This window comes from Scyliorhinus torazame, chromosome 27, assembly GCF_047496885.1.
Source record: "Scyliorhinus torazame isolate Kashiwa2021f chromosome 27, sScyTor2.1, whole genome shotgun sequence".
Lineage (NCBI taxonomy): Eukaryota > Metazoa > Chordata > Chondrichthyes > Carcharhiniformes > Scyliorhinidae > Scyliorhinus > Scyliorhinus torazame.
The window spans coordinates 1,531,468-1,545,399 of NC_092733.1; positions in this window are offsets into that span (position 1 = coordinate 1,531,468).

Below are 13,932 nucleotides of genomic sequence, written 5' to 3' on the forward strand. Positions count from 1 at the left end.
GGTATTTGTTGATCTATTCACACAGACTGGGTATTTGTTGATCTATTCACACAGACTGGGTATTTGTTATTCACACAGACTGGGTTTTTGTTGATCTATTCACACAGACTGGGTATTTGTTATTCACACAGTCTGGGTATTTGTTATTCACACAGACTGGGTATTTGTTATTCACACAGACCGGGTATTTGTTATTCACACAGACTGGCTATTTGTTGATCTAATCACACAGGCTGGGTATTTGTTATTCACACAGACCGGGTATTTGTTATTCACACAGACTGGCTATTTGTTGATCTATTCACACAGACTGGGTATTTGTTATTCACACAGACTGGGTATTTGCTGATCTATTCACACAGACTGGGTATTTGTTATTCACACAGACTGGGTATTTGTTATTCACACAGACTGGCTATTTGTTGATCACACAGACTGGGTATTTGTTGATCTATTCAAACAGACTGGGTATTTGTTGATCTAGTCACACAGACTGGGTATTTGTTATTCACACAGGCTGGGTATTTGTTATTCACACAGACTGGGTATTTGCTGATCTATTCACACAGGCTGCGTATTTGTTATTCACACAGACTGGCTATTTGTTGATCTATTCACACAGACTGGGTATTTGTTATTCACACAGACTGGGTATTTGCTGATCTATTCACACAGACTGGGTATTTGTTATTCACACAGACTGGGTATTTGCTGATCTATTCACACAGACTGGGTATTTGTTATTCACACAGACTGGGTATTTGTTGATCTATTCACACAGGCTGGGTATTTGTTATTCACACAGACTGGCTATTTGTTGATCTATTCACACAGACTGGGTATTTGTTATTCACACAGACTGGGTATTTGCTGATCTATTCACACAGGCTGGGTATTTGGTATTCACACAGACTGGGTATTTGTTGATCTATTCACACAGACTGGGTATTTGGTATTCACACAGACTGGGTATTTGTTGATCTATTCACACAGACTGGGTATTTGTTATTCACACAGGCTGGGTATTTGGTATTCACACAGACTGGCTATTTGTTGATCTATTCACACAGACTGGGTATTTGTTATTCACACAGACTGGGTATTTGCTGATCTATTCACACAGGCTGGGTATTTGGTACTCACACAGACTGGGTATTTGTTGATCTATTCACACAGACTGGGTATTTGTTATTCACACAGGCTGGGTATTTGTTATTCACACAGACTGGGTATTTGCTGATCTATTCACACAGGCTGGGTATTTGTTATTCACACAGGCTGGGTATTTGTTGATCTATTCACACAGACTGGGTATTTGTTGATCTATTCACACAGACTGGGTATTTGTTGATCTATTCACACAGACTGGGTATTTGTTGATCTATTCACACAGACTGGGTATTTGTTGATCTATTCACACAGACTGGGTATTTGTTATTCACACAGACTGGCTATTTGTTGATCTATTCACACAGACTGGGTATTTGTTATTCACACAGACTGGGTATTTGTTGATCTATTCACACAGGCTGGGTATTTGTTGATCTATTCACACAGACTGGGTATTTGTTATTCACAGACTGGGTATTTGTTGATCTATTCACACAGGCTGGGTATTTGTTGATCTATTCACACAGGCTGGGTATTTGTTATTCACACAGGCTGGGCATTTGTTATTCACACAGACTGGGTATTTGTTGATCTATTCACACAGGCTGGGTATTTGCTGATCTAGTCACACAGGCTGGGTATTTGCTGATCTATTCACACAGACTGGGTATTTGCTGATCTAGTCACACAGACTGGGTATTTGCTGATCTATTCACACAGACTGGGTATTTGTTATTCACACAGGCTGGGTATTTGTTTATCTATTCACACAGACTGGGTATTTGTTGATCTATTCACACAGACTGGGTATTTGTTATTCACACAGACTGGGTATTTGTTGATCTATTCACACAGACTGGGTATTTGTTCTTCACACAGGCTGGGTATTTGTTGATCTATTCACACAGGCTGGGTATTTGCTGATCTAGTCACACAGACTGGGTATTTGTTATTCACACAGGCTGGGTATTTGTTGATCTATTCACACAGACTGGGTATTTGTTGATCTATTCACACAGACTGGGTATTTGCTGATCTATTCACACAGACTGGGTATTTGTTATTCACACAGACTGGGTATTTGTTGATCTATTCACACAGGCTGGGTATTTGTTATTCACACAGACTGGGTATTTGTTATTCACACAGACTGGGTATTTGTTGATCTATTCACACAGACTGGGTATTTGTTGATCTATTCACACAGGCTGGGTATTTGTTATTCACACACACTGGGTATTTGTTATTCACACAGACTGGGTATTTGTTGATCTATTCACACAGACTGGGTATTTGTTATTCACACAGACTGGGTATTTGTTATTCACACAGGCTGGGTATTTGTTATTCACACAGACTGGGTATTTGTTATTCACACAGGCTGGGTATTTGTTATTCACACAGACTGGGTATTTGTTATTCACACAGACTGGGTATTTGTTATTCACACAGGCTGGGTATTTGTTATTCACACAGACTGGGTATTTGTTATTCACACAGACTGGGTATTTGCTGATCTATTCACACAGACTGGGTATTTGTTATTCACACAGGCTGGGTATTTGTTGATCTATTCACACAGACTGGGTATTTGTTGATCTATTCACACAGGCTGGGTATTTGCTGATCTATTCACAGAGACTGGGTATTTGTTGATCTATTCACACAGACTGGGTATTTGTTGATCTATTCACACAGACTGGGTATTTGTTATTCACACAGACTGGGTATTTGTTATTCACACAGACTGGGTATTTGCTGATCTATTCACACAGGCTGGGTATTTGTTGATCTATTCACACAGACTGGGTATTTGTTATTCACACAGACTGGCTATTTGTTGATCTATTCACACAGACTGGGTATTTGTTATTCACACAGACTGGGTATTTGTTATTCACACAGACTGGGTATTTGTTATTCACACAGACTGGGTATTTGTTGATCTATTCACACAGACTGGGTATTTGTTGATCTATTCACACAGACTGGGTATTTGTTATTCACACAGACTGGGTTTTTGTTATTCACACAGACTGGGTATTTGTTATTCACACAGACCGGGTATTTGTTATTCACACAGACTGGCTATTTGTTGATCTAATCACACAGGCTGGGTATTTGTTATTCACACAGACTGGGTATTTGCTGATCTATTCACACAGACTGGGTATTTGTTATTCACACAGACTGGGTATTTGTTATTCACACAGACTGGCTATTTGTTGATCTATTCACACAGACTGGGTATTTGTTGATCTAGTCACACAGACTGGGTATTTGTTATTCACACAGGCTGGGTATTTGTTATTCACACAGACTGGGTATTTGCTGATCTATTCACACAGACTGGGTATTTGTTATTCACACAGACTGGGTATTTGTTATTCACACAGACTGGGTATTTGTTATTCACACAGGCTGGGTATTTGTTATTCACACAGACTGGGTATTTGTTGATCTATTCACACAGACTGGCTATTTGTTGATCTATTCACACAGACTGGGTATTTGTTATTCACACAGACTGGGTATTTGTTATTCACACAGACTGGGTATTTGCTGATCTATTCACACAGACTGGGTATTTGCTGATCTATTCACACAGACTGGGTATTTGTTATTCACACAGACTGGGTATTTGCTGATCTATTCACACAGGCTGGGTATTTGGTATTCACACAGACTGGGTATTTGTTGATCTATTCACACAGACTGGGTATTTGTTATTCACACAGGCTGGGTATTTGTTATTCACACAGACTGGGTATTTGTTATTCACACAGGCTGGGTATTTGTTATTCACACAGACTGGGTATTTGCTGATCTATTCACACAGACTGGGTATTTGTTATTCACACAGACTGGCTATTTGTTGATCTATTCACACAGGCTGGGTATTTGTTATTCACACAGGCTGGGTATTTGTTGATCTATTCACACAGACTGGGTATTTGTTGATCTATTCACACAGACTGGGTATTTGTTATTCACACAGACTGGGTATTTGTTGATCTATTCACACAGACTGGCTATTTGTTATTCACACAGACTGGCTATTTGTTGATCTATTCACACAGACTGGGTATTTGTTGATCTATTCACACAGACTGGGTATTTGTTATTCACACAGACTGGGTATTTGTTGATCTATTCACACAGACTGGCTATTTGTTGATCTATTCACACAGGCTGGGTATTTGTTGATCTATTCACACAGACTGGGTATTTGTTATTCACACAGACTGGGTATTTGTTGATCTATTCACACAGGCTGGGTATTTGTTGATCTATTCACACAGACTGGGTATTTGTTATTCACAGACTGGGTATTTGTTGATCTATTCACACAGGCTGGGTATTTGTTGATCTATTCACACAGGCTGGGTATTTGTTATTCACACAGGCTGGGCATTTGTTATTCACACAGACTGGGTATTTGTTGATCTATTCACACAGACTGGGTATTTGTTGATCTATTCACACAGGCTGGGTATTTGCTGATCTAGTCACACAGGCTGGGTATTTGCTGATCTATTCACACAGACTGGGTATTTGCTGATCTAGTCACACAGACTGGGTATTTGGTGATCTATTCACACAGACTGGGTATTTGTTATTCACACAGGCTGGGTATTTGTTTATCTATTCACACAGACTGGGTATTTGTTGATCTATTCACACAGACTGGGTATTTGTTATTCACACAGACTGGGTATTTGTTGATCTATTCACACAGACTGGGTATTTGTTATTCACACAGGCTGGGTATTTGTTGATCTATTCACACAGGCTGGGTATTTGCTGATCTAGTCACACAGACTGGGTATTTGTTATTCACACAGGCTGGGTATTTGTTGATCTATTCACACAGACTGGGTATTTGTTATTCACACAGACTGGGTATTTGTTGATCTATTCACACAGACTGGGTATTTGCTGATCTATTCACACAGACTGGGTATTTGTTATTCACACAGACTGGGTATTTGTTGATCTATTCACACAGGTTGGGTATTTGTTATTCACACAGACTGGGTATTTGTTGATCTATTCACACAGGCTGGGTATTTGTTATTCACACACACTGGGTATTTGTTATTCACACAGACTGGGTATTTGTTATTCACACAGACTGGGTATTTGTTGATCTATTCACACAGACTGGGTATTTGTTATTCACACAGACTGGGTATTTGTTATTCACACAGGCTGGGTATTTGTTATTCACACAGACTGGGTATTTGTTATTCACACAGGCTGGGTATTTGTTATTCACACAGACTGGGTATTTGTTATTCACACAGACTGGGTATTTGCTGATCTATTCACACAGACTGGGTATTTGTTATTCACACAGGCTGGGTATTTGTTGATCTATTCACACAGACTGGGTATTTGTTATTCACACAGGCTGGGTATTTGTTGATCTATTCACACAGACTGGGTATTTGTTATTCACACAGACTGGGTATTTGCTGATCTATTCACACAGACTGGGTATTTGTTATTCACACAGGCTGGGTATTTGTTGATCTATTCACACAGACTGGGTATTTGTTGATCTATTCACACAGGCTGGGTATTTGCTGATCTATTCACAGAGACTGGGTATTTGTTGATCTATTCACACAGACTGGGTATTTGTTGATCTATTCACACAGACTGGGTATTTGTTATTCACACAGACTGGCTATTTGTTATTCACACAGGCTGGGTATTTGTTGATCTATTCACACAGACTGGGTATTTGTTGATCTATTCACACAGACTGGGTATTTGTTATTCACACAGACTGGGTATTTGTTATTCACACAGACTGGGTATTTGTTATTCACACAGACTGGGTATTTGTTGGTCTATTCACACAGGCTGGGCATTTGTTATTCACACAGACTGGGTATTTGTAGTTCACACAGGCTGGGTATTTGCTATTCACACAGACTGGGTATTTGTTGATCTATTCACACAGGCTGGGTATTTGTTATTCACACAGACTGGGTATTTGCTGATCTATTCACACAGGCTGGGTATTTGTTATTCACACAGACTGGGTATTTGTTATTCACACAGACTGGGTATTTGTTGATCTATTCACACAGACTGGGTATTTGCTGATCTAGTCACACAGGCTGGGTATTTGTTGATCTATTCACACAGGCTGGGTATTTGTTATTCACACAGACTGGGTATTTGTTGATCTATTCACACAGGCTGGGTATTTGCTGATCTAGTCACACAGGCTGGGTATTTGTTATTCACACAGGCTGGGTATTTGTTATTCACACAGGCTGGGTATTTGTTATTCACACAGGCTGGGTATTTGTTATTCACACAGGCTGGGCATTTGTTATTCACACAGGCTGGGTATTTGTTGATCTATTCACACAGACTGGGTATTTGTTATTCACACAGACTGGGTATTTGCTGATCTAGTCACACAGGCTGGGTATTTGCTGATCTATTCACACAGGCTGGGTATTTGTTATTCACACAGGCTGGGTATTTGTTATTCACACAGACTGGGTATTTGTTGATCTATTCACACAGACTGGGTATTTGTTGATCTATTCACACAGGCTGGGTATTTGCTGATCTAGTCACACAGGCTGGGTTTTTGCTGATCTATTCACACAGACTGGGCATTTGTTATTCACACAGACTGGGTATTTGTTGATCTATTCACACAGGCTGGGTATTTGTTATTCACACAGACTGGGTATTTGCTGATTTTTTCACACAGACTGGCTATTTGTTGATCTATTCACACAGACTGGGTATTTGTTATTCACACAGACTGGGTATTTGCTGATCTATTCACACAGGCTGGGTATTTGGTACTCACACAGACTGGGTATTTGTTGATCTATTCACACAGACTGGGTATTTGTTATTCACACAGGCTGGGTATTTGTTATTCACACAGACTGGGTATTTGCTGATCTATTCACACAGGCTGGGTATTTGTTATTCACACAGGCTGGGTATTTGTTGATCTATTCACACAGACTGGGTATTTGTTGATCTATTCACACAGACTGGGTATTTGTTGATCTATTCACACAGACTGGGTATTTGTTATTCACACAGACTGGCTATTTGTTGATCTATTCACACAGACTGGGTATTTGTTATTCACACAGACTGGGTATTTGTTGATCTATTCACACAGGCTGGGTATTTGTTGATCTATTCACACAGACTGGGTATTTGTTATTCACAGACTGGGTATTTGTTGATCTATTCACACAGGCTGGGTATTTGTTGATCTATTCACACAGGCTGGGTATTTGTTATTCACACAGGCTGGGCATTTGTTATTCACACAGACTGGGTATTTGTTGATCTATTCACACAGACTGGGTATTTGTTGATCTATTCACACAGGCTGGGTATTTGCTGATCTAGTCACACAGGCTGGGTATTTGCTGATCTATTCACACAGACTGGGTATTTGCTGATCTAGTCACACAGACTGGGTATTTGCTGATCTATTCACACAGACTGGGTATTTGTTATTCACACAGGCTGGGTATTTGTTTATCTATTCACACAGACTGGGTATTTGTTGATCTATTCACACAGACTGGGTATTTGTTATTCACACAGACTGGGTATTTGTTGATCTATTCACACAGACTGGGTATTTGTTCTTCACACAGGCTGGGTATTTGTTGATCTATTCACACAGGCTGGGTATTTGCTGATCTAGTCACACAGACTGGGTATTTGTTATTCACACAGGCTGGGTATTTGTTGATCTATTCACACAGACTGGGTATTTGTTGATCTATTCACACAGACTGGGTATTTGCTGATCTATTCACACAGACTGGGTATTTGTTATTCACACAGACTGGGTATTTGTTGATCTATTCACACAGGCTGGGTATTTGTTATTCACACAGACTGGGTATTTGTTATTCACACAGACTGGGTATTTGTTGATCTATTCACACAGACTGGGTATTTGTTGATCTATTCACACAGGCTGGGTATTTGTTATTCACACACACTGGGTATTTGTTATTCACACAGACTGGGTATTTGTTATTCACACAGACTGGGTATTTGTTATTCACACAGGCTGGGTATTTGTTATTCACACAGACTGGGTATTTGTTATTCACACAGACTGGGTATTTGTTATTCACACAGGCTGGGTATTTGTTATTCACACAGACTGGGTATTTGTTATTCACACAGACTGGGTATTTGCTGATCTATTCACACAGACTGGGTATTTGTTATTCACACAGGCTGGGTATTTGTTGATCTATTCACACAGACTGGGTATTTGTTGATCTATTCACACAGGCTGGGTATTTGCTGATCTATTCACAGAGACTGGGTATTTGTTGATCTATTCACACAGACTGGGTATTTGTTGATCTATTCACACAGACTGGGTATTTGTTATTCACACAGACTGGGTATTTGTTATTCACACAGACTGGGTATTTGTTGATCTATTCACACAGGCTGGGTATTTGTTATTCACACAGACTGGGTATTTGCTGATCTATTCACACAGGCTGGGTATTTGTTGATCTATTCACACAGACTGGGTATTTGTTATTCACACAGACTGGCTATTTGTTGATCTATTCACACAGACTGGGTATTTGTTATTCACACAGACTGGGTATTTGTTATTCACACAGACTGGGTATTTGTTATTCACACAGACTGGGTATTTGTTGATCTATTCACACAGACTGGGTATTTGTTATTCACACAGACTGGGCATTTGTTATTCACACAGACTGGGTATTTGTTATTCACACAGACCGGGTATTTGTTATTCACACAGACTGGCTATTTGTTGATCTAATCACACAGGCTGGGTATTTGTTATTCACACAGACTGGGTTTTTGTTATTCACACAGACTGGGTATTTGTTATTCACACAGACTGGGTTTTTGTTATTCACACAGACTGGGTATTTGTTATTCACACAGACCGGGTATTTGTTATTCACACAGACTGGCTATTTGTTGATCTATTCACACAGACTGGGTATTTGTTGATCTAGTCACACAGACTGGGTATTTGTTATTCACACAGGCTGGGTATTTGTTATTCACACAGACTGGCTATTTGTTGATCTATTCACACAGACTGGGTATTTGTTGATCTAGTCACACAGACTGGGTATTTGTTATTCACACAGGCTGGGTATTTGTTATTCACACAGACTGGGTATTTGTTGATCTAATCACACAGGCTGGGTATTTGTTATTCACACAGGCTGGGTATTTGTTGATCTATTCACACAGACTGGGTATTTGCTGATCTATTCACACAGACTGGGTATTTGTTATTCACACAGACTGGGTATTTGTTATTCACACAGACTGGGTATTTGTTGTTCACACAGACTGGGTATTTGTTGATCTAGTCACACAGACTGGGTATTTGTTATTCACACAGACTGGGTATTTGTTATTCACACAGGCTGGGTATTTGTTATTCACACAGACTGGGTATTTGCTGATCTATTCACACAGACTGGGTATTTGTTATTCACACAGACTGGGTATTTGTTATTCACACAGACTGGGTATTTGTTATTCACACAGGCTGGGTATTTGTTATTCACACAGACTGGGTATTTGTTGATCTATTCACACAGACTGGGTATTTGTTATTCACACAGACTGGGTATTTGTTGATCTATTCACACAGACTGGGTATTTGTTGATCTATTCACACAGACTGGGTATTTGTTGATCTATTCACACAGACTGGGTATTTGTTATTCACACAGACTGGGCATTTGCTGATCTATTCACACAGACTGGGTATTTGTTATTCACACAGACTGGGTATTTGTTGATCTATTCACACAGGCTGGGTATTTGTTATTCACACAGACTGGCTATTTGTTGATCTATTCACACAGACTGGGTATTTGTTATTCACACAGACTGGGTATTTGCTGATCTATTCACACAGGCTGGGTATTTGGTATTCACACAGACTGGGTATTTGTTGATCTATTCACACAGACTGGGTATTTGTTATTCACACAGGCTGGGTATTTGTTATTCACACAGACTGGGTATTTGTTATTCACACAGGCTGGGTATTTGTTATTCACACAGACTGGGTATTTGCTGATCTATTCACACAGACTGGGTATTTGTTATTCACACAGACTGGCTATTTGTTGATCTATTCACACAGGCTGGGTATTTGTTATTCACACAGGCTGGGTATTTGTTGATCTATTCACACAGACTGGGTATTTGTTGATCTATTCACACAGACTGGGTATTTGTTATTCACACAGACTGGGTATTTGTTGATCTATTCACACAGACTGGGTATTTGTTATTCACACAGACTGGGTATTTGTTGATCTATTCACACAGACTGGGTATTTGTTATTCACACAGACTGGCTATTTGTTGATCTATTCACACAGACTGGGTATTTGTTGATCTATTCACACAGACTGGGTATTTGTTATTCACACAGGCTGGGTATTTGTTGATCTATTCACACAGACTGGCTATTTGTTGATCTATTCACACAGGCTGGGTATTTGTTGATCTATTCACACAGACTGGGTATTTGTTATTCACACAGACTGGGTATTTGTTGATCTATTCACACAGGCTGGGTATTTGTTGATCTATTCACACAGACTGGGTATTTGTTATTCACAGACTGGGTATTTGTTGATCTATTCACACAGGCTGGGTATTTGTTGATCTATTCACACAGGCTGGGTATTTGTTATTCACACAGGCTGGGCATTTGTTATTCACACAGACTGGGTATTTGTTGATCTATTCACACAGACTGGGTATTTGTTGATCTATTCACACAGGCTGGGTATTTGCTGATCTAGTCACACAGGCTGGGTATTTGCTGATCTATTCACACAGACTGGGTATTTGCTGATCTAGTCACACAGACTGGGTATTTGGTGATCTATTCACACAGACTGGGTATTTGTTATTCACACAGGCTGGGTATGTTTATCTATTCACACAGACTGGGTATTTGTTGATCTATTCACACAGACTGGGTATTTGTTATTCACACAGACTGGGTATTTGTTGATCTATTCACACAGACTGGGTATTTGTTATTCACACAGGCTGGGTATTTGTTGATCTATTCACACAGGCTGGGTATTTGCTGATCTAGTCACACAGACTGGGTATTTGTTATTCACACAGGCTGGGTATTTGTTGATCTATTCACACAGGTTGGGTATTTGTTATTCACACAGACTGGGTATTTGTTGATCTATTCACACAGGCTGGGTATTTGTTATTCACACACACTGGGTATTTGTTATTCACACAGACTGGGTATTTGTTATTCACACAGACTGGGTATTTGTTGATCTATTCACACAGACTGGGTATTTGTTATTCACACAGACTGGGTATTTGTTATTCACACAGGCTGGGTATTTGTTATTCACACAGACTGGGTATTTGTTATTCACACAGGCTGGGTATTTGTTATTCACACAGACTGGGTATTTGCTGATCTATTCACACAGACTGGGTATTTGTTATTCACACAGGCTGGGTATTTGTTGATCTATTCACACAGACTGGGTATTTGTTATTCACACAGGCTGGGTATTTGTTGATCTATTCACACAGACTGGGTATTTGTTATTCACACAGACTGGGTATTTGCTGATCTATTCACACAGACTGGGTATTTGTTATTCACACAGGCTGGGTATTTGTTGATCTATTCACACAGACTGGGTATTTGTTGATCTATTCACACAGGCTGGGTATTTGCTGATCTATTCACAGAGACTGGGTATTTGTTGATCTATTCACACAGACTGGGTATTTGTTGATCTATTCACACAGACTGGGTATTTGTTATTCACACAGACTGGGTATTTGTTGATCTATTCACACAGACTGGGTATTTGTTGATCTATTCACACAGACTGGGTATTTGTTATTCACACAGACTGGGTATTTGTTATTCACACAGACTGGGTATTTGTTATTCACACAGACTGGGTATTTGCTATTCACACAGACTGGGTATTTGTTGATCTATTCACACAGGCTGGGTATTTGTTATTCACACAGACTGGGTATTTGCTGATCTATTCACACAGGCTGGGTATTTGTTATTCACACAGACTGGGTATTTGTTATTCACACAGACTGGGTATTTGTTATTCACACAGACTGGGTATTTGTTATTCACAGAGACTGGGTATTTGTTGATCTATTCACACAGACTGGGTATTTGCTGATCTAGTCACACAGGCTGGGTATTTGTTGATCTATTCACACAGGCTGGGTATTTGTTATTCACACAGACTGGGTATTTGTTGATCTATTCACACAGGCTGGGTATTTGCTGATCTAGTCACACAGGCTGGGTATTTGCTGATCTATTCACACAGGCTGGGTATTTGTTATTCACACAGGCTGGGTATTTGTTATTCACACAGGCTGGGTATTTGTTATTCACACAGGCTGGGTATTTGTTATTCACACAGGCTGGGCATTTGTTATTCACACAGGCTGGGTATTTGTTGATCTATTCACACAGACTGGGTATTTGTTATTCACACAGACTGGGTATTTGCTGATCTAGTCACACAGGCTGGGTATTTGCTGATCTATTCACACAGGCTGGGTATTTGTTATTCACACAGGCTGGGTATTTGTTATTCACACAGACTGGGTATTTGTTGATCTATTCACACAGACTGGGTATTTGTTGATCTATTCACACAGGCTGGGTATTTGCTGATCTAGTCACACAGGCTGGGTTTTTGCTGATCTATTCACACAGACTGGGCACAGACTGGGTATTTGTTATTCACACAGACTGGGTATTTGCTGATCTATTCACACAGACTGGGTATTTGTTATTCACACAGACTGGGTATTTGCTGATCTATTCACACAGACTGGGTATTTGTTATTCACACAGACTGGGTATTTGTTGATCTATTCACACAGGCTGGGTATTTGTTATTCACACAGACTGGGTATTTGTTATTCACACAGACTGGGTATTTGTTGATCTATTCACACAGACTGGGTATTTGTTATTCACACAGGCTGGGTATTTGTTATTCACACAGACTGGGTATTTGCTGATCTATTCACACAGGCTGGGTATTTGTTATTCACACAGACTGGGTATTTGTTGATCTATTCACACAGGCTGGGTATTTGTTATTCACACAGACTGGGTATTTGTTATTCACACAGACTGGGTATTTGTTGATCTATTCACACAGACTGGGTATTTGTTATTCACACAGGCTGGGTATTTGCTGATCTATTCACACAGACTGGGTATTTGTTATTCACACAGGCTGGGTATTTGTGAACTTAAGACTTTGTGGCACCCGAGAGATGGGGGTTGCTCGGTTCGATTGCCACCTGCCAAACAAATTGTTCTTCTGAGTGCAAGGTGGAAGCTTTGACAAAATCCGATATTCAATTTCTGTATTACCAAACGATTAATTATTTTACAATATTCAAACCTAGATGCTAAAGAATAAAATATATGTATCTCAATGTAGCTGAAAACCACTGCCAGAATTGCCATGCGGCTTGATTAGTGTAATAACCACCAAAAAGATGGTTCTTGGCAAAACCATTTGTGCTAGCTGCTGTCTGGTCCAAAAAAATACCTGTTGAATTGTGAAGGTTATTTTTCTGCAGCCTCATGAACTGATGGAAATCAAAGTCTGTCTTTAATACAAAAGAAAAATATGCAGATCAGATTAGAACGTGTCAAATTTAGAAAGGTGGCAGTTATTTTAATTAGATGTATGCAATCTGTATATTAGAGTGAAG